General features: G+C 45.9%; 1 long non-coding RNA gene across 1 annotated transcript; it reads left to right on the top strand.

Moving 5' to 3' along the window:
* The first annotated feature begins 18366 nt into the window (after positions 1-18366).
* LOC119087122 lies at positions 18367-20577 on the top strand. Its single transcript, XR_005090566.1, has 3 exons — positions 18367-18559; positions 19913-20005; positions 20318-20577. It is a non-coding gene; the product is annotated as an uncharacterized LOC119087122 (long non-coding RNA).
* Positions 20578-23943: the final 3366 nt, after the last annotated feature.

The raw sequence follows: 23943 nt of genomic DNA, 5'->3' as shown, positions 1-23943 counted from the left end.
GAATCCTGCACCAGGATCCGGACCAGTTGAGTTGCTAGAAAATGTCCTACACCACACACCAGTTCACAGGGTAAGGAAAACAAAACTGTGTGGGCTTGGGGTTGTTTGTGTTACTACCGTTTGAAAAATAAACACATGTTGCTGTCTGGAGTCAGTAGTCATGTTTTGCCCTTACAACTCTTAAATCAGTAATGTGAACGAAGAGGGGGACATGAAGTTGAATACAAACCCAGTCATGTTCTGGATGTTCCTTCTTGGTCTCCAAGGTTCTTAGAGCCTCCAGACTCCTGGCCCCCTTGGCAAACCTACTCTGTGAAGGAGCCAAGGAGCCCTTGGAATTACCTTCCTAAGGAAATTGGGGGAGAGTGACAATAGAAAGAAGAGCCAGATGAGATGATGGGACACAGCTGCCTAGTTACCGTCCAGAGCACCTCCTGTAAGGCCTGCAGCCTTTCAGGGCACAAAATGACCTAGAGTGATTTAAAAAATGAACACTCATAGATACACACACACACACACACACACACACACACACACACACACACACACGTACTCAGACTCACATAGATTCTGGGCTTCTATTGCAGAAGGTCTGACTCATTGGATGTCAATTGAGGCCCTGTTGTCTTCATTTTCAACATGTAAAACGTTAACTAACCGTGGACTCTACCTTGGAGAAATCCCATTGTTGACACCAGCTCACGAGTCAGAAGAGTCATTTAAATGGGGTGGGATGGCCTTATTAATCCCATTGCTAATTTATTTATTAAGTAAGGCTTAATCCTTTAAGCCCTACCTCAGGAGTAATAATAATAGTAATATTAAAAAGAGAATCAAGCTTTTAAGGCCTGTGAGAAGCCATCAGTGATTTTATGTCATTAGCAATGATATAATTTAGTTGAATAAGGAGAATTATGGTTAGGCTTCCTTTGTTTTTAGTTTATACATGTATATGATGCTTGGTTGCTTTCAACAGAGTTGAATTTTCTTTCTTTCTTTTCTTTTATTTTTTTTTTTTAAACAAAGCTTCATTAGGAATGCATTATTCATTACAAAGCTCAGAAAAACTATCATCCCTATGACTATTCCAAACCCTGAATTCTCCTTGGTACCTCAGTTGAAACATTCATCTAATGATCTCATAAGAATTTTGTATGTGTATCTGTGATTAGATTATAGACTCCCTGAGGTGGGGAAAGTTAGTCTCTAATTCTTACATCAAGTACAGAAAATACCAGATAGTTGACAGCTAGAAGATGACCGTTACCTATTGTAGATTTCTCCCCCAACCATCCAACTTCATAAGGGGATGTGAGCAGAATTCATAGCACTTTGCTAACTTTTCAGAATACTTAAAGATTGTTTTTCTAACTATGACTCAAAACTTTGAAAATGGAAAGAAAGTGTTGCTAAGAATATAGGTTCAAAATGAAAATGAATCTTGAAATGTTGGGTTCCAGAAATTTACCTGGATGATATAAGTGCTTTCATTTTAGAAAAAAAAAAGAAAGAAAAGAAAAAGAAACAATATATTACATCACAGTTTTTTATTATAGTCTTTACTTTCCTCCTGTTTACTAGTTCTACAGTAATAATGCATTATAATAACCATGTGCCTTGAATAGAAATGAGAAAGGAGGAAACAGAATAGTCTACATGGCTAAAGTTGTATTTAGCTCTAAATTTGGGATCTCAGATGAAGTGTGTTTCTCACTTTGATGTTTTTAGGTCTCAGTGATCTACATCTCGGCCCTGACGTGTCTAAGGGTCCACAGTTTTTATTGCATGTCAATCTCTAGTATCAACACATCTATGACAGCCTTTTGCATCCTTTACATCTTCCCCTGGTATTGGCTTCACTTCCTGCCAGGCTTAGACAGACACACCTTCCCCTTGCCCCAGAGCATCCTGGGATCCTGTTTATACGTGTACCCATGCTTCCTGGAAGTGCTGTCTACACAGTGCTAGCCAGGCATGCTTTTGATCATTGGAGAGTAAGTCTGACAAAGGACTTCCTCCTCTGTTGTTAGGTGAACAGTTGGTTGTGTGTGTGGGGGGAAATATGCCCTGCCTGTGATGACTCAGATGACGTCAGAGGGAGGACTAGGTCACCAGGTGCTTTTCTCAGTGTTCCATGTAAGTCTTCCCTCCTGCTTACCCTTTCTCCTCATTGGCTTCCTATCTTCCCATTCTACACCCCCCCCCCACATCATCACCACTCTTAATTCATAGGATCACGCCAAGCAAGAAGTCATACATGAGACATGAGTTCTTTCCTTTCAGAGGAATCTAAGCAAAGGAATTATGAAAGTCAAGTGGAATAATGGTGAGAAAATTCCAAGTGGTGAGCAACCTAAGGTAGGGCAGATGACTTTAAAACAGCTGGTGTTCCACTTGGGCTAACATAAAACATACTTGTATTAATCACAGTGTGATACCTGGTTGTCTTTAAAAAGTCTTTTTGGTACTGGGAAAGGGTTCAGTTGGTAAAGTACATTTTGTAGGTGCACGAGGACTGAGTTTAGGTCCCTAAGCACTATGTAAATGTGTGACATGATCACTTGAGTCTTGAATCCTAGCACTGGGAGTGGGAGTGGAGGTGGGCCGGTGGAGACAAGCAGATCCCTGGGTCTTGCTGGCCAGCCAGTCTTCTCAGTTGGGGAACTTTGGGTTTGCTGAGGGACTTTGTCTCAGAAGAGAGAGTGGAGAATCATATTTGGAGTCAGCTGACATCAAGCCCTGGCCTCCACGTGCATGTGTACATCTGCATACACTCAAGCACGTACACACACACACACACACACACACACACACACACACGCACACGCACACGCACACGCACACGTGCATGCATGCACGTACACACATGTATGCATGCACACATACACCCATGCACTCCCAAAAGGTATTTTTGCAGTTTGTACTGCACTTGGTATATGTTAGGCGTAAACTAATAACTTCTTTCTTTTTGAAATGTTACTCATTTGTTCAGCAAACAAGGTGGGCCATTTACCCTCTTTGCTTTGCATCTGGGTTGCCACTTTGTGTGTTTTGCCAGCTCTAGCAACAGGATACGTAGCCTCCAGTTCCGATGGCGGTAACTCTTCTGCTGTGAAGGATGAGGGCAACCATTCAAAATGTTGTCACACCCGATTTCAGCTTTTACCGGAAAAGGGGAAATAGTGAAATAAAAATAAGTACCACCCTAGAAAGTCTTGGTGTATAGGAAATACTTGTGACAACTACCCCGCCCCGCCCCCACCCCTGTATCCCCTATATAAAACCAAAGGGCTCTGTCATCTGTTGAGGTGTCACAATGGAGAAGGATGACTGGAACTCTGAGGAGAGTCTTACATAGGGGAAAAGATTTGGATTTAAAGTCCATTATGTTTGTTTTTGTTGTGAAAGGGGATCTCATTGTGTTGCCCAGATTGGCCAGGAACTCCTGGGCTCGAAAGATCTTGCTGCCTCACCCCCGCCCCAGCTAGCTGGAGCTGAGGGCATGCATCACTCCACTCAAATTAAAAGTTGATTGTTTCGTTAAGTTAAAGATAAACAAGCAATTAAAAGTAAGACAGATGTGGCGGGGAGCAGCTGCAATACCAGAATCCGGGATGTGAAGGCAGGAAGGTGGCCTCGAAGTCCAAGGGAACCTGGGCTACATGAGTTCCAGGCAAGCCTAGGTTATAGTGTGAAACCAACCAATCAATCAAACAAACAAAAAGAAGAATAAAAAAAAAAAAAAGGAAAAAAGAAAAAGCGAACCATTCTGTTCAGGACTGAATGGCACTTCCTTCTGATGTTTCTGAGAGGGAAGAAATGAATCAACAATAAACAGTGAGCTCCAGAAACGAATTTTCCCAAACGATGAAAAGATTGAAAGAAGGGTCCTTTTGCCTGATTTCGTATGGCTAAGGTCTATTTAAAATGATCCTGGATATATCTAAGTTTTAGAGTGAGAACTTAATATCTGTTCTTTTAAAATATTAAAAAAAACCCATGTTGCCATAATCACCAAAATTAGGCTATTGATTGACTCAGACTGATTCGTTGATTTAGATGAATTGTTTGGCTAGAGTGTATTGAAAGGCAGCCAGTCCCTTGAGAGAAACACGGCTAACACTAAGCCCTCTCTGTGAGAAAGACGCCCATCGAGGAAGCTGGAGAAAGTTGGAGTGAGTGCTGTATCTGAGGATGGGTAAAAGGTAACACCATTTGACTGAAGCAAACCAGAGAACTAATTACATAAGAAACAAGAGGAGCCGGGGAAGAAGAGGGCCTGAACAATGGTGATGAGTTGGGTGGGTGGGGGTGGTCATGAAGCCTGGCCATTTATCACATGAAATATTGCGTTGAGTGGAGGTTGAGTCATGTTGGACACCGCAGAGGCCCATCCCCACTCCCTGAACCTTGGGGTAATCTTTAGACATTACCATTAATTATTTAGACTCAGAAGGCTGCGAAAACATCTTGATTCATTGGCAAAGTGACAAGCATATGGTGTGTTTTGCAAAGCCCTAGCTTTCTGTTGAGAGGGGGGCTAACATTCATTTCTTACAAAACCCTACAGGGACTTTCCAAGGCGGCCCTTGTTAACGTAGTTCAAAGTTGCAGAGCTGGGAGCAGTTTTGAAAAAGAAGTTAGGTACCCATGAGTAGCTTTTTACCGGCCAACAAACAAGGAAGTTTGAAGGAAACACCTTTCTTGCAACGAGCTACGGAGTATCAGACAGCTCAGCAGCTTGATGGATCGTCAAGGTGGCAGGTCTGTTTAGTGGGTCCTGTAGGATGCTGCTTAGAATCTGGTGTTCTCCACGGTGCTTGGCACTCAGATAGCCTTGGTTCAGGCCAAAGTCCTGCTTCAGAGTCACTGAGCATGTGGCTCGATCCTGCTCAGCTACGCTGTGCTTGAGGGGTGTGAGCAGCTCGCCCGCTCGCTCCTGATGCACAGCTGTGGGCAAGCACCTCTCTGCAGAACCCTGAGAGGCGGGGAGGAATGAGTGGGGACAGGTGTGGTCGAATGAAAGGAGAGGAATACAAAGAACCCCATCTCAGCCTAGATGCCCGCTATTGTTTGAACTCTTCCTCAACAGCGCCATTCATTTCAGCCCCCTAATTAAAACTCCTGGTTAAATGTAGTGGCTCCATGGACAATAACATGCCTTGCTCTCCTAAATTATTGGTCAGCTCTTAGACCTCCTCAGAACTCCATCAGCAAGGCATGACCATGCTGGAATTTTGTTTATTGTAAAAGTTTACCAAAGTCAGTTTGCACAGTTTAGTCTCTCGGGGCAATCATAGTATAGATAAACAAACATTCTCAAGACTGAAAAAAAAAAGATGTCAGAATGGCAGCAAAGAGCAGAGGATGGGACCACTCATCCACTGGGCTATGACACTGAGTGGGAAGGTGGAGGAAGCAGAGTCCACTGGGCAGCTCCATCTGCCCTTCAGCTGGCTGAGATTAGGAAGGGAGGGTGAGTAGGTGTGGAACAACAGCCTGGAGGGTGTTGTGCAGGGTCCACTCTGAGATGAGATGGTCATTGCTGGAATGTTCAGTGGCCACTAGGGCTCTTCCACACAGGAATCCAAGCTCTCCTTTAAGATGTCATGTAAGTGGTTTCAACATGCTGCTGGCAAAACCCATCCACGAATTTATACTAGAGATAGAAGCATCATGGTTTTTTTTTTTTTTTTTTTTTTTTTGGTTTTTCGAGACAGGGTTTCTCTGTGTAGCTTTGCGCCTTTCCTGGAGCTCACTTGGTAGCCCAGGCTGGCCTCGAACTCACAGAGATCCGCCTGGCTCTGCCTCCCGAGTGCTGGGATTAAAGGCGTGCGCCACCAACGCCCGGCGAAGCATCATGTTTTTAAGAGACCTCCTTGTTTAAAATACTTTCATCTGATCAAAATCACTTTGGTTATGAGTAAACCATTTTCTTTCTGACCTCAGAGAGAATAAAGCATAAACAAGACCAAGCATCTTTTCTTATAGGAAAGGTACATCTGCATCATGGCCATCAAGATCACCGACCCTTGGCCAAATGCTAATCCCAGTTCTGTTACTCTTTCCAAGTCCTGAAGCACGTGTTAGGCTCTTCCCACATATGAACTCTCCATAATTTGCACCTTTCACATTGCGGGGGAGTGGGGGGTGGTCTCACCTTTGAACCAGAACATTCTAGAAAATGCTAGTAACTTCCAAGAGCAGGCTGTCCCCCTAATGCACAGCTCTAATTTCCTTTTTTATCCATAATATTTTTATTGATTATTTGGGAATTTCACATCATGAACCCTGAGTACACTCACTTCCCAGTCCTCCAGGTCTGCCCCCGCCCTTGGGGACCTCCGGTTTCTGTTTCTTATTCATGTCCTATCTATCCTGATGAATGGGTCATGGGGCAATATTGACATTGTTTCTCAGGTTCAAACCCAGTTTCACTTCTCATCTGTGGATGCCACCTTCCAGCTCTCTGCCTCTCACCATCCCAAAGGAGCACTGAAGAACAGGGATGGTGTCTTGTGTATCTCAAGACCTTGACATGCAAAACTAGCAGGTATGGGAGCTAGCAGGGAGGAGGCCAAGAGGCACCCTCATCCCTAGAGTTTGCCTCTTCCCTTGTCCAGTGCATGATGCAACATTGATGTCCAACATTGCATCGTTCTCAGTGGAAATCTGTTCTTCCCTTGGGATCCTGCTCAGTTGTCCTATCATTAAACCCCTGAGGTGGGTTCCTTCCCACGCTTCCTACTCCAGAGGCCCTTATTACATAATCTCCAAGTGCAGTCTTAGGGGGCAAAGCAGATGCTTTATCTAATTTTACCACCATCTGACAGGGTTCTCGGCCACTGTAGACGTCAGGGTCACTAACAGAATAGGATGCTCCAAGAATGCCTGGTGGGTCAAGGAGAAAGGGGTGAAAAGATTTTTTTTTTTTAAAGGAGCAACTAGTCAAGAATCATCATAGTAAATCCTGAATGGTGTATGAGCATGAAAGCGTGCATGTGTGTGTGTGTTGTGTGTGTGTGTGTGTGTGTGTGTGTGTGTGTGTGTGAAGCTGGGCTAGCATGGGATGGCATGACTGGTTAGCATGCCGGAAGAACTGAGAGACCAGTGCTTTAGAGTTGGGAAGAGGAGTTTTAAGAAAGGACGGCTAATCAGCACAGTCTACACCCCAGATCCAGATTCTGCATGCACGAGTTCCTCACTGATCTCCACAACTCACCAACTCACCCTGCCTGCCTCTTCTCCCCACTGCTCCCTGGATTTCTCCCACTGGAAACATCCTTGGCAACCCTGCCTCCCCCCCCCACACACACCAGGTACCCACCATCTTTCTGCCTGAGACACCTCTCTGCTCCTTAGAGCCTACAACTTCCGAGTTCTCCCCGCAAACAGTATTTTTCTGTCATCCTCCCAGGGCTGGCTCTCACTCTTTCGGTCTCTTGCTTTTTTCCCCTCACAGAACTGATCAGGTTTTAACTCTGTTTATGCTTCAAGTAGCTTATTTCCATTTCTGCCCTTAGTGTGTGGACCCCACAAAGGGTGAGACCTACTGAGAGAAACCCAGAACAAACAAACAAACAAACGGCAGATGGACTCTGCTCCTGACCAAACTGTGTCCTTTGAGCAAGAGACTTGTTTTTGTTTGTTTGTTTGTTTGTTTTTGTTTTGTTTGTTTGTTTTTCTGCTCCCCTCTTCTCTCTGGCTTCCCTGCAGGATGGAAGCCTTTGTCACTCTCTGTCACTGACTCTGCAGTGCCCTCACTTCTGGGGCCAGAATAGGATTGTTCCAGGTCTACTCGCAGTGGTTTGAGACCAAGGCTCCTGCCTGCAGATCTTGCTGCCAGAGTCTTTTATTTGCTGTTTTCTGCTCTGAAGAAAGTCAAGTGGAAGGCACAGACCTCAGGAAGGTTTCAGCCCCAGGGAGACTCCTGTACAGGGTACCTGATGGGTTGGATTCACGGCTGCTCTGAGCTTTGGAAATGGGAGTGTAGGCTGAGTTGCCCCCCACAGCCGCTCTGTGGGGTGCGTGTGGAATCTCTGCAAACAGTCCCAGTGTGCTTATAAAACCTCAGGTCTGACAATTGCAGAGCTCATTTGCTGTGGCCAATTTAGCGCTAATAAGCTGAAACTGAGCTTCGGGGCTTTGTTTCCATGGCACGCAAGCTCCCTTTAGAAACACATTTCCAAACCCGAGATTGCAGCCTCGTAGAGTTTCCCCTTCTCCTTTGTGGAAACTGACTTGTAGCTCATTTTGGAAGCATTTCCCACTTAGCTGAATCACAGTTCTCATTTTTGTCGGCGAGCTCCATGGGGGCTGGGGGCTGGGGGGGGAACAGCTCTCAAGACATCCACCTGTGCAAAGATGGGGACACCCCGTTTTGGGGCCGTATAGGGAGGGACAGCCGCGGGTAGGGAAGTCTTCTCCTCCAAACCCAGCTGCTGCTGCTTACGAGCAGTAGATCGGGCCACACATATGATAGGGACCATTGTGACAGGCCCTGGGCCAAGAGACCCAGGTGGGCCTCAGAGCTCTCCCCCTCCCAGGAATTCTGCAGGGTTAGCCCTGCTAGGGCTCACCCAGGGCTGTGCAGATGGCAGCTACTCCCCTCTGCCAGGAAGGAGCCCTCTGGGGAGCTTCACTTCAGCTAGGGGAGCTGTCACTCCCTGCAAGGAGGAGGCACTTCATTGTGACTTGATTCTCAGTGACTTGGAACTTGGAGCTCACTGCTCACGGGGAAGGAGCTGATCAGAGAGGCTCCCACAATGTTCTCCCATTCGGAACAAGATGGGAAGGACGTCTTTTTTTTTTTTTTTGTCACAGGCACAGATATCCCTGACTCCCTTCAGGCAGTTCTTGTGGGTTCTGGAGCTTCCAGTATCTCCGTGGCCACCAGCCCTAAGTTCCTCTGTAAACGCTGCCTTGTCATACTTGTCCCCAATAATAGATGTCTTGTGTTCCCTCCATCTTGCTCGAGCCCGACAGAGAGGGGAAGGAGAGACCCAAAATCCAACCAAGCAACACTTTAGCAGAAGTCTGGCAGGGGCATGGCCTCCCCCTCCCCATGGGATGATTAAGGAGTGCAGATGTCTAATTGTCCCGGATGTGCCAAAAGGCTGTTAGGAGCTTACTTGTACCTTGGAAGTTGTGCCAAAAAAAATTCTCTCTAGTTCTGGGCAGAGACACTTAGAGACACCTCTGGGGCCAACTTTCTTTCATTACATTCAACTGAAAGTCAGGCTATCCTGGAGGAGAGAGTGAAGAGTGATGGAGGGCGGGGGGAGGGGAGGATGTCATGGGATAAACTAACCAAGAGTCCAGCTCTGCTGCCTCAGTTCCCCTCTTATGATCACCATCCACAGCTTTACTTCATGGCTTAGGAAATGCAACCACAGACCAGAGCCCAGGCCAGTCACTTGGTGTGACTGTAGGGACAGTGGCCAGCGGCCATGGTGGCTACTGAAGTCTGTGAGATGGAGGAAAAGAGACGAAGAGGTAGAGAAGGAAGGAAGTGGTGATACGTTTGTCCGTCTTTATTTTTGGCTTGCCTCTTGTACAAGCCTGGAGTAGAATAGTGGTGTAATGAGCGAAGGAAAACAAATATGAACTACAAACCAAGCTAGATCAAATGACTGGGTGCAGTGACGGGCAGTGACCAACCCTGGCAGGTGCTGGGCCTTCCTGACTGGAGTCCCAGCTCCATGCCTTGCTGCCGTCCCTCATCACCGGCAGAAGCCAGTGCTTGCCAGAGTACACATTGCCTCCTTCCCTAATAAATAATAGCACGGACCATGTCTGTCCCTGAGCTTGAAGGCATAAGACGTGCCTGGTGGCCAGAATCTCGCTAGCTGGGTGTTCTGTCTCTGTCCCTGTAGGGAGGTGGCTCTGAATCATTGGTCCTTCACATGTGGAGGACACGTCCTCATTCAAGGTTTAGGAAACATGAAGGTTCTATATCTCTAATCACCAGGCTGTCTTGACAGTCAGTGTGATCTCATTTAAACAAAAACAAAAACACAAGCACACCCCAAATATACCCCCCCTCCACAAGCAAAACCCAAGTCTTGTTGAGCAAGAAGTTGGGAGGACTGTGCATTGTTAGTTCCTTTGCAGATGGTAGGAGTGTTGAGCAGGCAAATTATTTCCACATTTACATTTCATTTTTTCTCCAAGTTTTACTCCATCCTGTTCCATTAGCCCCCAGAAAAATGGCGGCGGCCATCTCATCCTCAGGGGACTCTGGGGAAAATGGACTGTGCAGCTGATGCCGAAGGATAGCATAGAGAAAATGGTCCTGTGTTCAGGTATCATCACAGAGGAGCAGAGGGTGACCACGGAGGGCCAGGGATTCCACTGATTCAGAAGTTCTTAGAGTCCGGATGTAGCTTCCTTAGAGTCACGTGGTTGGAGATACTCTTTCGAAACATCTATTTAAAAGAGACGGCCTTTGGCAAAATGTCAGGAGCTGGAGAGTGAAGGACAGCAGTGTGGTCGGTAGGAACACTGAAGGACCGGAGGACGTTTGCTCCTGAGAGCAAGGATCCATGCATTGGAAGAGCTGCTATTTAATAGAGGGATTGGGGTTTGCTGAGCAACCCTGACAGGGGAACAGAAAGGATCCAAAAATTGGGGGAGAAGAAAAGAAGTAAAGGAAGGTATGCCTAAGCACCAGAATTGCTCAATTATCCGATTCAACTGTAATGAATTGACACCAACTATGCAAAGATGAGTCAAATATTCATCTATAATCCATGACTATGTGCTTCTTTTTCTCAAGTTTAAATCCAAACCTTCCGACAACTGAGTTTAAATCAACACCTATCTAATATTTAGATTACGCTTTAAAAACCACGGCTGCCACAGCCCCCAGCCTCCGTGGTGTTTGCTTGTCCGGTTTTTCTTAGTCACCTTATACACATTTACTCTGGAAGTGTGTGACCCTCATGGCCACACTGTGAGTTTTACTGATGCTCTGTTTATTCTGTCTAGCTCTGCTATGGACGGTACATCTCTCACCTGTTCTTAGCCTATACAGAGTGGGCTGCTCATGGCCTAGGAGGGTGGTTGCAGGCTCCGATTCGTATTGGTCAGTTGTAAAATCTGAATCACAAGTGCGCCTGCAACTTTTCTATGTCTCATTTTAAGTGGTCTTAAGCCCAGTGATAGTACTTACTTTATAGACTGCAACCACTACACCAGCCTGGCCTGCCACGGCTCCTTTCCTATCCCAGGGCCACCAGAACATTCTACATGTCCTCAGTAAACTGTCCTTCCCCGATCTGTGGGTTGTGGGCCCAGGTCTCTCGTTTCTTGCTCTGAACCTCACTGCAAAGTGGCTGCTTTGCTGCCTGGGTCCGTTCTGCACCCAGCACCTTCCTTTCTCCAGCCAAGGGCATTTGGCTGAGATGCTCCACAAAGGAGCTAAGTGCAGAAAACAAACAAAAAAAAAACCACAAATTGCACAAGCAGACCCCTGACCAGATTGCTTCAGATTTCACGGGCAATACAGAGTGAAAGCCGCAAAGCATTATCATCAAATACCATGTGACTTTAACCATGGTACTACTAGTCCTCAGTTTGGGCACAAGCGGGGGCAGTCAACACGGAATTCAGTTTGTCCTTCACTGCTCTCTGCTGGTTGATGTGGGTATTAAAAAATCAGAACTGAACTGAGAAACTGCCCTTGCTTATATCTGCCCGGACTTAGTAAGGCAAGGGCAAACTGTATATTGTACGGAGGACCAAAGTGATGGCCAGAAACCTTAAAGGCACTGGGTGAAATCGAAGCAGAATTGCAACTACTTCAGTCCCGTCGTCCCCAGCCCAGGCGCCGTGTGGTGCTAAACCCTTCCTGTCTGTGGCAGGTACCTTTACGCCCCAGGGACAGGGCGAGTGGTAAACAAAGATGCGCTGGTCCTTTACACACGGGGTCCTACAGACACCTGAGTGTCAGCCACGCTAGTCTTTAACGCCACCCCGAAGTGAAAGCCTCACTCTTTCCAGTCTGCAAAGGGCTGTTCTTTGCTAATTTAGATCGGGAGTCCAGGTTTCATTTCCATGCTCAATTTGTGTCTGATGGTTGACGGACCATCTTGGTAACGAAGTGGATTCGGACACATATTTTTTATTGTCGACATGAAGACCAGGGATTTGAGTATCTCGTGGCTGTTGAGGGCATAGAGGCATCTCACCCGCCCTTCGTGAGTTTGGCAGTCAGGGAATCACTGGCAGTACTAATCCTTGCAGGTGTCAACATGGGCAGGAAGGAAGAGAACAGGAGTTAAACTCTCAGAAAAGGTAGGACCTGCGTCTCCAGGAGAGGTGAGATTTAAATAAACAAAGGAAGACAGAACACAGGGATAACGGGGTCATGTGAGGGCTGTGTAACACACAGGGCAAGGGTCTGTGTGCACAGCAAAGCAGAGGTGGTGGTGGGGGGGCAGGGCAGGGCAGCTCTGCTCACCAGGAGTCCTGGTTCTGGAGCTGAGCGGTTGTGAGCCCAGACCATAGCATGTGGGAACCAGAGACATGGTTACTTCTCAAAAGGCTGGCAGATCCTCTTGTCCCCGTGACGTAAAGAAAAGTGTGGAAACTTTCTGTCTGGGACAGGATCCAGGCATTCAAAATCATGGCCAACACTGTGATGGCTCATCTGTATGTTTGAAAAGGAAGTTAAATAAATACTAGTTTAATAATCTCTCTCATTGGTGACCACCACTGTGAATTAGGTCCTGCGCTAAGCACTTCCCAGGCATCTGACCTACCCAGTACCCTGGAGGTCAGGCATGATTATGATCCTCATCCACAGGGGAGGGACTTGTCCTGTGACACACACATACACTAGCTAGTTACGAGTCTTAGTTTTAAGTGTAAACTGTAAGAATTGTGTTTTCCTTCATCCATACTCCTGTCGTAAATGACAGTCCATTTGCTCTTCAGACAGCATCCCCCATGTGAAATGGATCTTTTTTTCTACTATGAGGCAACAGGAGAACCTTTGGAATTCTTTTGAAGGTTCTTAAGACACTTAGGTAAGTCTAACAAATCCCCTCTTCCCAAAAGATAAATGTGCTAGTGAAAATATCTTAGTTTTTTAAGGAAAAGAACCCGCCTGCCATCCTTAAAGATGTCCAGACGGTGGCGCTACTTCATCAGTGATTTTCTTTTCTTTTGATGGCTAAAGTAGAAGTTGTGGGAGACTGAAGGCTGAATAGACTTTTATGCGGACACAGAAATTTTCAGTGCTAGATTTCATTAAGCAATACAGGTAAGAATGGATAGCCTACAAAATTTAACTCTGGTTTTCGACAGTATTTAGTTCATTGTTCAAAACTGGTGAGGCATGGTAAAAATCTATCTGCCTTTGGAGTGAGCTTTTCCCTTAGGCTGATGGAGTGGCACCTAGAACATGGGGACTTCTAAAGGGTGTCCTCTGAGGAGAGGGAATGCTAACCTAGGCTCAACATAAATTAATCCCGATCTTTTACAATTAGATGAAAACTTCTTGCAGCACTGTGAAAGCTTCCTTCAGATATCCATCCAGACGTCACCAAGACATTTTTCTTTTTGATTTTAATTTTGTATTTTCCCCCCGAAAAGCCTTTGAAGTGGTTATTTTAATATTTGTTGTGCTAGTGAAAGGCCCTGATTTAGTCCCTGCTAGCATTGTATTTCCAGGCCAAATGGTCAACTATTTGATGTTTTCCTATCACTCCCTTCTGAGGACCATGACTCCACTTTGTTTTATGACCAGGACTGAAGCCAGCACCCATGACCCAGAGAAGGGGACTCTGTTATTTATCCTCTTGGAGGTTTCATTAAAGCACGATTCGCTTCTGCAAACAGTGTTTCCTAAACACGCTCTCTGATTACACAAAGTGTTTTGCCTGTCCAGCTTAGCCATATATTAAGGGCTATTTTCAAACAAAGTGTGTTCAGGAACTCAAGCCCAGGGGGAAAAATATAGCCCGGTGTGCAGTGTCTAGAAGCAAAGTTGCCTCCTAATAAATACACAGTGGGATTCTCCAGGCGTGGGAGGTCCGGTCACACTCGTGGGAGTTAGCAGCATGGATTCCAAGGGAATTCAGAGCACCGACACTTAACACTGGTAAAGCCACACTAACCTCTGCACCCTCCACACGGTGCCTTGAATGTGGTGCAGTTTTTATTAGGTGACGTGTTGCATGTTAAAGCCAGAAACAAAAACAATAAGATGGGCAAAACTTGAGATAATTCCTCTGTAAATATTTAATGAGAAACAAAGCTGAGATTGATAGCCAGTCATCTAAGTTGATAACAAAGAGAGTCTGTGGAGGCTCTCCCCGGTGGACTCTGGGGGGCAGATCACCCCTGGAAACACGCATCCAGACTGTGGCCAATGCTGACACTCTTCAAGTCCATCAAAACCAACATCTTTATACGGGCAGGACACTTGCTCTCTACCAGAATTCCCCAGTGCCACTCTGGAAAGGGAAATGGGTTATGTTCTGTGACGAGGGTTATCTTTACTTGCCCATGTACAGGTCAGCAGAAGAAATGCACTGCATTAAAATGTCATGAGGCCGCCATCTCCTCTGCTTCAGCAACCCGGGTCTCTGTGGTGCCTCTCAGGGCAAGCCTAGCTTAGCAGCTGCCAGGCGTTCAGAAGTGGGTGACCTGGGAGCCTCTTACAGTGACGCCTGTGTCAGGAACAAAGACATGTCTAGCTCGTATCCCTTACTTATTCCGCTGAGAAATCTGAGGTCACTCTGTGAGGAAAGGTCTAATGCCCTCGTCTGTCACGTTCTCTATCCGGTTCCCTTGCTGACCACGGAGACGCCTCCAAGTGTCTTCTGTTTCTCAAGTGAACGGGATGCTATTTCCAAGACCTTTCTGGAATAAACTCTCATCAGCCTGATTCTCAGATAGAGTACGAACTTAGAACATTGAAATAGGAATAAGAAATACAGATGAGTTAACAACATTTACCCCTGAGAGCTACAGAGTGAAGGAGGCTCTAATATGTACACACACACTTACTCTCTGATAGATGTGAAGTGCAGGGTTTTGTATTTTAGATTTTTTTTTCCTTTGCAGAAAGATACTTTACTTTTCTGCTGTCCATTTGATGGGCATTATTAGTAAGTGGAAAGAACTGTCTTTCGCGGATTCCAGGATGAATGGTTAAGTGTGGTAGGTACTTTCAATTTGAGTGTACCATGATTCATATATTCGTGATTAGTGAATTATAGCACTGTGGTTAACGTCTTGAGCTTTCACTAGTAATCATAATACCCTATCACAATCACTTGGTATGGCTATCTCAAAATGCTACCGTGGGCAAAGCTCTCTCTCTCTCTCTCTCTCTCTCTCTCTCTCTTCTCTCTCTCTCTCTCTCTCTCTGCCTCTTCTGTCTCTGTCTCTCTGTCTCTGTCTCTGTCTCTCTGTCCTCTCTCTCATACACACACACTTCCTTATAGCAGAATTTACCTTGCGTTCTTAACCACTGCAGTATTTTTTTTTTTTTTTTTTTTTTTTTGCTCACAGCGTTCACTAAATAACCGGAGGTGGTCATCACACAATAAATTCCCTTTGATATCCCTTCCAGTCTCCTTCGAGACGTAGTATAGCACAGCTTGCCCCTGAGAAATTTAAATCACTTTTGCTTGTTGTATGCTGTGGCTTAAATTGCCTCCTGACCTCTTTTTCCTAAGTAGTTGTAGCTGATAATCGTAAGAAACAATGAGACCGCTCTGGAGAATATACCACTTTAAAATATATTTTCACCACCCTAATTCCCTTTTGAAATAACGTTTCTGTTAGCAATTAAATAAGGAGTTTAAGAGTGAGTGTCACAGTGTCTATAAATAAGCTCGAGAATGTCATTTATAAAGAACCATATTTTTACAGTCTCCTCTCCACTAAACAAAGCAATATTTTCTGGCACCTGTACACGGGATGTTTCATGTAGTTCTTATTGTGGAATTTCCTCCCTCCTTCTGAGATTGAAGATAATTACTGAATGTGATAGAAACTTTATAGCCATTAAAAATAGAACAGAAAAATATTACCAGACGGCAAGTTGTTCAGAATAAATAAGAAACAGGTCTCCTCTCAGGCTCTGAGCGAGCACTGCTCAGTGTTGCCTGGCTCTAAAAGGGCATAGATTTCTTTTCTCTTAGTTTTGTAAAGGAGTTTGGAAGAGGTTAGGTATCTCTGAAAGTTTTTGCTTAATTTGTGAAAAATGTGGAGTTACACACTGAAGTTTTGAAATGTCATAACCTTAAATCCTCTTTTCTCAACCTCTTTTCACAGTGCTACTTGGATGGATTAGTTAAGTAGAAGGATCACCGTCCAAAAGTACCTGGTGAAAACAATACCACAGAGGCCCCTTAACTGGTTCTCATTCGTTAAGGGCCTGCTGCTGCTGCGGCTGCTGCGTTGCTGGTTAGAAGACAACGTTGGAAATTAAATCAACACACGTGGGGCTTTTTCCACCAGAGTCGCCCGTAGCTTTCAGAAATCTCTTCCTTTTTCTTCAGTGACAAAAAAATCTCAGATCTAAAAGAAACGAAAAGCGGAAAGGCTGCACGGTCTTCTGTGATTTAAATGTGACTCGGGTCAGCTTTGATCTCTGCAGATCCGTCGTGTTTGTACTTCAAAAATGAGGCCTCCGCTCTAAGACTGTCTGGTGGGATTATTTTACTCAAGCTAACCTATCCAACCAGCGCGTCATATTCCCAAACCTTTGTGTGGGATCGTAACACTATCACTTCAGGGCGGGTCTGAGGAGCTGAGGCCTGGTCCTGTCAGGTTTAAAGAGAAAATGATTCTTTTTTTCTCAGCGTCAGTGAACTTCCATCTATGAAGTTTCAAATCCACTCAAACCATGAGGCACAGGCTCCTCACCAAACAAATGTGTTCTGACCGCCAGTTTGGGGGCTTTTGGTTTATTGGGCAATTTACATACTACATGTCATGAAATCCTTGAAGCCTCTCGGAGCTGGACTGTCACAGAGCACACACACACACACACACACACACACACACACACACACACACACACACACACACACACTCACAGGCACTCACTAGTGAGGTTAGAACAGCTTTGGGGAGTCTATTTCCCCTTTTGCCTTTACCTGGGGTTCAGGGATTGGACTCTGCTTGTCAGGGCTTTGCATGGGAAGGGCATTGCTTGCTGAGTCATCTCTCTGGCCCCACAAAAATGCTTTTGTATAACTGCTCTTCACATGCTGTAAACAACACATTGGAAATGCTCAAAGGCCAGATCATTAAGATGGCGGGTGAATGCAAGGACCCCAGACAGGATTTGGCAAGCAGGGTGTTAGTGACCAATTCTAACTGGTCAAGTTTATCGGATCTTCAGGAGGCGTTAGAAGAGTTAGCAGCCTTTCTCAAGGGGATATTCGCCATTGGACGCAGCTGGTGGCCTAATACTGATGTTAGGTGTAGAGTTACCCACTGGAGGGCTAGGGCCGTGTCCAACAAGTAGGTTGGCCAAACTTGCCTCCATGCTCACTGCAGACAAGCTCAGGGTATGGCCGAACTTTGAGTGACTCTGCGCTATTTATTTCCTCAGCCATTACGGGAAACAAGGTCCTTGTTATGAACAAGGGCGATAAAGGATCGCCAGAGCCTTCTGGAGCAACTATGTGGCCTCCGGATTCGAGTCTCTCATTCCAAGTGGGGTTGTCAGGGAACAGCCGCTCAGTTTGGGAACAGTTTGTGAAAGTCAGCCCTAGCCAGACGATGTTCTTAAGAACTTGATTCTGCTGCTGATAAAACTCACAGATCATCCACCGATGTTGGAGGTGCAGCCCACGGGGTTGTGGAACGGACAACGGCTCTGGGAATTTTGCCGAATAAGGCTAGTAGGTGCCGATCCTGGCCAAACAGAGAGAGAGGAGCCCTGGGGTGAAGGGTGGGGTGGGGAGGGGTGGGCCTTTGAATAATTACTGAGGCTTTCAAGAAAATGTTAGCATTTATCTTCCCGCAAGGTTTGCCTCATTGAAGCCGAGCTGCTTTGCTCTGTTCAATGAGATATTGATGGAGCGCTGAACTCTGTGATAAATGTTAACTTTTTAATGCGCACTGTGTCCCAGAGGCAGGGCCTAGGTGGGCTATTGAGAGAAGCAGGCTCAGCGAGCGCTGCTCAGAATTCCAGGAGGTTAATTGGCAAATCAGCCTGGAAATGGTGGGGACCAGCTGCACGTCTTCTCTACTCTGGCTTTTCTCACTATCCAAGGCATCTGGGCACCATCTTCATGCACAAATAGCCCGTTTCTCAACTTCTCTGGGGTTTTGGTTGACGGGACCTTTTTTTTTTTTTTATTGTTATTATTAATGGCATCCTCTTTTCTGACAGGCTCCAGACAGCCCCGCTGGTTCAGGTCACCAAGGTGGACTGAGAAACAGGGATCTTGAGCAGGCCCTTTGACCGACACGTCGGTGTGGCAAGGCTGGAAGGTCTTCCTGCCTCCAGTTGCACAAAGGAATGGGTTACAGTGGAGATGGAGAGTTCTGGAGATTCACACTGAGATACGGAAAGGACCTTAAGGTACACAACTCATACCTTCTCAAACTCAGCTGCAGGTCAGACTCCAGGATGCAGGGTCCACCCTCACCCAGAGGTGCTGATGTCTTTGGTTCGGACTGCAGCCTGGGCATGGGATTTTCAATAAGCTGCCCAGAGGATTCAACATGCCACAGGGGTTGAGACCCATTGGCTCAAGGCAAGGCACATCCTGAAGGCTCATGGGACGACGGCAATAGATGTCTCCATTTTAAATACCACCTACTGCTCCCTGACTCTCCTCTACACACCCCAAAATTAGAACTCCCCTCTTAATCAAAAATAGAAGTGAGAAGATCTGGTGGTTCTTTGGAACAATTGAATTTAATGTGATTTTCCCCCCTGAAATCTAAGAAGATATATATATATATATATATATATATATATATATATATATATATATTGACTATAACATATATATATATTTTGAGAGCCGATGTGACACTCCTGGCAGATCACTTTTACCACACACATCCCATACAGCACAATGACTTCCAGTGATGAATGTGTCCTAACCAATGGTTATTTTTTTTGTGATTCTTCCCGTTTGAAAGCAAAGATTTCTTTAAAAAGGTGATGCCCAATCTAAAAATATCATTCAAACTTCATAAAGTATTTATGAAGGAACTAAAATGTACACTCACCAAACACAAATCTTATCCCTACAGTTCACGCCGTTTTGTGCTTGCAAGTTGTTAAGTAAAGCTTCCAAGTTGTCTCAGATAATAACAGATTCGAATTAACTCAAGTTGTGTTTTGTCTTTGTAATCCCTGTGATCTCTGTTTATTCCAAATCTATTATTTAGGAGTGTGTCATACCACAGAGCCAAAGGCAGAGCTCAAAGGCCCTTCCATGGCTCCAAACCATCACAGACATTCTAGAAACAAATGTGTGTAGTGTGTTGTTGAGTTTTGTGCATGACCATGAATTTTATAAATTTATTTCCATGTGAAATATGTTTATTTTAAATAACACAAATGTGCTAATTTGAAGCATATGCACTCACTAACTTATTTATTTGTTAAAATGCATTCCTTCAAACACAGACCAAGTGATTTGAGGGGTAGGAACATCTTTTCGTAGTATGGATGGCGCGTGGTGATAATAAAAAGCAGACTGACTTCAGTCAGTTTTATTGTTGTTTGACATTCTCTGTAGACAACATGCCCCCTCACTCTTTACCTCTGGAGCAGACCACTCAATCTTCATACAACAGTCTTACATAGTCAAGACCCCAACATCTAACACCAGAAGTTGGAACTAACACCCAGGTTTCCTCACTCGCAGATCAGTACCATTCTGTGTATAACATGCCATGAATAATGCATTTTTCACAGGAGGGCCCGGGAACACGAGGACAAACTTCTAAAGCAGCCTATAGTGAAGAATTGCAGAGCAGTGCCGTCAAATGAAGGACTCAGCCCCAGTGTGTGAGTCCATTTGGTTCTGTGTGTACTGAGCTTCAGTTCAATTCAGTCCAGAGGTCTGGGCGACATGTGTTCCTTCAGAAAATAGAGGTGGCTTTAGTTCTAGTAGGGAGAAAATTGTTATTTTTCGCTTTATTAACGAGTAGCTTGTATCATACTGGAAGATGTGTTGTCTGCATTCAGCTTGAACACTGTATTCATTACGTTTTCTAATCTGTGTGATAACTACCTGTGCAATTTGATGCCTGCATCTGCTGTCGAAATTCTTTCAGCCCATTATATTTCCCATCTTTTTTTTTTTTTTTTTTGTAATAGAGGATAATATTGGGACACAGAAAATTGCAGCAGATTGCCTAAGGCAAACCGCAACCAGCCAGCAGCCGGATGGAGCAGAGAAGATGCCCGTTATGTGGGGAATGTGAGAAGGATGTTTTCGGGTCTGTGCGCAGCTGTGACAAGCCAGGTAGAAACGGAGTTGGCCCCCTTTCCTGTGTGGGGACTGGATGTCCCCAAATTATCTACAAGATTTCGACTTGCCATTGCCCGCTTAGGGAAATCATCCAGAGAGAATTTGTGAGGGGTAAATTGGACAATGTGCCCTTAGCTGACTGAGGCCGAGGTTCCCTGGGGTAAGGAGTGGGTGCCGGGACAAAAGCCAGCAAACTGGGAGAAATCTAAGTTTAGAAGTGTTTAGAAATCCGAACTGTAAGTTCATACATGTAAATCACAGAATAGTGGCACCCCAAAACGGTGAAAACTGTCTTTCCCTTTTCTCTCCGTTCTAACTAGAGGCCGTCATTTCACCCGACAGATAAAAGCCAGAGGGCTTTGGGGGTAAGAAGAGCAGGCTCAGTGGAATGAGACCTGCTGTGAACCGGCGGGTCCTCAGAACTCTTATTTCTATAGCAGCTGATACTGACATACATGACTCTGTACATAGCAGGGATTCCAGAGAGTTCTCAGTATCTGGTTCAAACTCGTTTTTGCATCTAGAGGCAAAAGGAGGCATCAATTCCAGAGGGTCTTCTTGACATTCCAGAAGCCCATCTACGTTAGACAGAAAATTCGAAAAAGAAATCAACCCTTTCTGCTAACCCCCAAGACACTGTAATACTGTGGGGAAGGCCTGCAGCCACTCTGGAGAGCGAAAGTTCTATACTCAGCCACATCTGGAGTTAGGCAACGCTTTGCCCTTTTTCTGTCAATGTGACTTCGGGAAATTTCCTTATACTCTTTTATGCTTGATTTTTTTCCCCTTGTGCAAATAGAAAGAATGGTGGAAAGTACCATTTAGGGTTGTTATAGGAGTGAGAGGATGTGTGGGAATGGCTTAGTGTGTGATACATATGTTAAAATAGTATATGCGATTTCCTTCCTTCCATCCTCTCTTCCTTCTCTCTTTCTTCTTCCTTCCTTGCCTTCCTTCTTCCTCTCTTTCTTCCTTTCATTCTTTGTGTTTTGAGATAGGGTCTCCCTGCAGCCCCAGCTGGTCTAGAACTCTCTATGTAGCACAGGCTGGTCTAGAACTCTCTATGTAGCGCAGGCTGGTCTAGAACCCTCTATGTAGCGCAGGCTGGTCTAGAACTCTCTATGTAGCACAGGCTGGTCTCTCTATGTAGCACACTCTCTATGTAGCACAGGCTGGTCTGAACTCTCAGGCTGGTCTAGAACTCTCTATGTAGCACAGGCTGGTCTAGAACCCTCTATGTAGCACAGGCTGATTGGTGTTGAAGTGACAATCTTCCCACCTCAGCTTCACGAGCTCTGGGATTACAGGCATGTGTCCCACCATGCCTGATCCTTTTTTTCTCTTCTTTTGATGACTACTATGTCCCTTGAGAGTAGCCAAAACACTTTTCCTCATTTGTTGAAGTCTCTACCATCCCTGGCATGAACGGTAATGCTGCCACATCTTCTCTTTATCATTTCCCAAGCCCTGCTACCCATGTGTATTCCACTCTGGCTCCCTTTCCTGGCTCTTCTTTTTGCACAGTCAGGGATAGTGAATATTGGGCTGAACAAAGGTCGTTAACTTTCACCACTCCAAGGCCAGAGCCTGCCACTTCACTACACCCATGGTCAATACAAATGCCTTTGAAACTAAGTCGGGCAGTGTTGAGGACCAGCCAGGTTTGTCCCTGCTTGAGACCTTCAGGTGCAAGTGAAGCCTGCCAGAGGAGCCCCGGGTCAGGAGGAACCTCCGCTATCTGGCCTTCTGCTCCTAGCCGGGCCACCGGCCCTCTGCAAAGGCCCCGACTCTCATCTGCTGTGATCTGCCACAGGGAGACCTGGGTGGAGAAATGTGCTAGGAGCAGACTTCCGTCACGCCCCCTGCCCCCTCTGTCACCATGTATACACCGGCTTGCACAAAGAGGCCAAACTGAAGCTCTGTAGGAGGGTTTTAGGTGGGGCCCAGGACTTAGAGGGCTGCGTGGCCCTGAGCAGGCTCTTCCGTCCTGCGAGTCTCCATTTCACGCCGACAAAGCGGGCACAATGGTGTCCCATACATGTTTTGTGGTGTTGTTAGAGGTTTACGTGCATCATGCAAACGGGGGCTGGAGCGGCATCTCACTGGGCAAGCACGTACTTAGCATGAGCTAGGCTCACCCGCCCCAGGCCCATAAAATAAATAAATAAAAATTTCAAAAAATGCGTTTGTTAAAAGCCGATGAACTCATCTTGCAAACACCCGTGTCAGCACTACCTAAATCATCAGCAAGAAGGGTTTGTCCCGGCCAAGCTCACACGGTTCTCGCAAGCTCCCTCGTCTCCTCCTGGGGTTCCATCAGTCTGATCGTGCACAGCTGTGAAGCCGACGCAGCCTCTCTGCTTCCTGTCCACACAGTCTTGGCTTTCTGTCCCCACCTCACCTCCACAGGAAGAGGGCCCAGGCACTAGAATCAGTTGAGCTGCCACATGTGATCATTTTTGTTTACTTGGTCATGACTGGAAAACCTACTAATATCAGTGAGTATTTCTAAAGCATACATCCTGTCCCAAGAGCTGTTGTGCTTGATGTAAACTTAACCTAACCTCACAGCAGCCCCATGAGTGGACCTGCTAATAGCCCGGTTTTACAGATGGGGAAACTGAGGCACAGAGGTGGTGAACTGTCGTAAGTAATACAGCTGACAGTTGGTGATGCAAATTAGATCACCCGGATCCAGTTTCAATTCTGAGCTTTGAAATCATCACCAGCCATCCCCCTAGCCCCCCACCCCCACCCCGGAGCAGCAGCATCCTGGGAACAGAACATCTTAAGCAAACATGATAATCTTTCGCAGATGCAGTCTCCAGGCATGGGGCAGGTTGGGCCCCAGAACTATCATCTTGTACTTTTGAGACGTGTTTTTCTACAGGGAGGACCTGCATCGATCAGATGGTAACATGTGTCTGTCCCTCTCTCTATGGCATGAGATACAGGCAGAGTCTACACACGGGAATTATTTTGCGTCTTGTCCTCACCAAGGCCCTTGTCTAGATCAGGCTCCTTTTTGTTGACCCCAGGACACTGCTGTCTTAACTGTTCCCTTCCTCTGGGTCTTACCAGTCTCGTCTCAACTCCCCAACTTATACCTAACATGAAGCTCGTCATACATTCCTCTTTACGTTCCCCAAGGCCGGTACATGTTTCTCTAGTTGTGTTTCTGTTGTGTGGCATACTTTCCCCAGGGAGGCATCACACACGTGTCTACTCACCCCAGACAGGGAGTTCACAATAGACTCCAGCACAGATACCACCCAACTCAGGCTGGGTGAACCAATGGGTTTCATTGGGTTACTCAAAGGAATATGGGCGAGGGGTCACTCACAGAAGCAGAAATGACTCACAGACAGCTGCATCCCCAAAGCTCACCCTAGCATGGATGACAGTTCACAAAGGCTAGGAACTTGGAGCTCACTGCACAGCCTGCAGGCTGCTCAACAGGCTGGAGAGCGTC

The sequence above is a fragment of the Peromyscus leucopus genome, unplaced genomic scaffold, assembly GCF_004664715.2.
Source record: "Peromyscus leucopus breed LL Stock unplaced genomic scaffold, UCI_PerLeu_2.1 scaffold_135, whole genome shotgun sequence".
Classification (NCBI taxonomy): domain Eukaryota; kingdom Metazoa; phylum Chordata; class Mammalia; order Rodentia; family Cricetidae; genus Peromyscus; species Peromyscus leucopus.
Note: the sequence above shows the minus strand (reverse complement) of the source record. Positions and strands in the feature narration are given on the sequence as shown.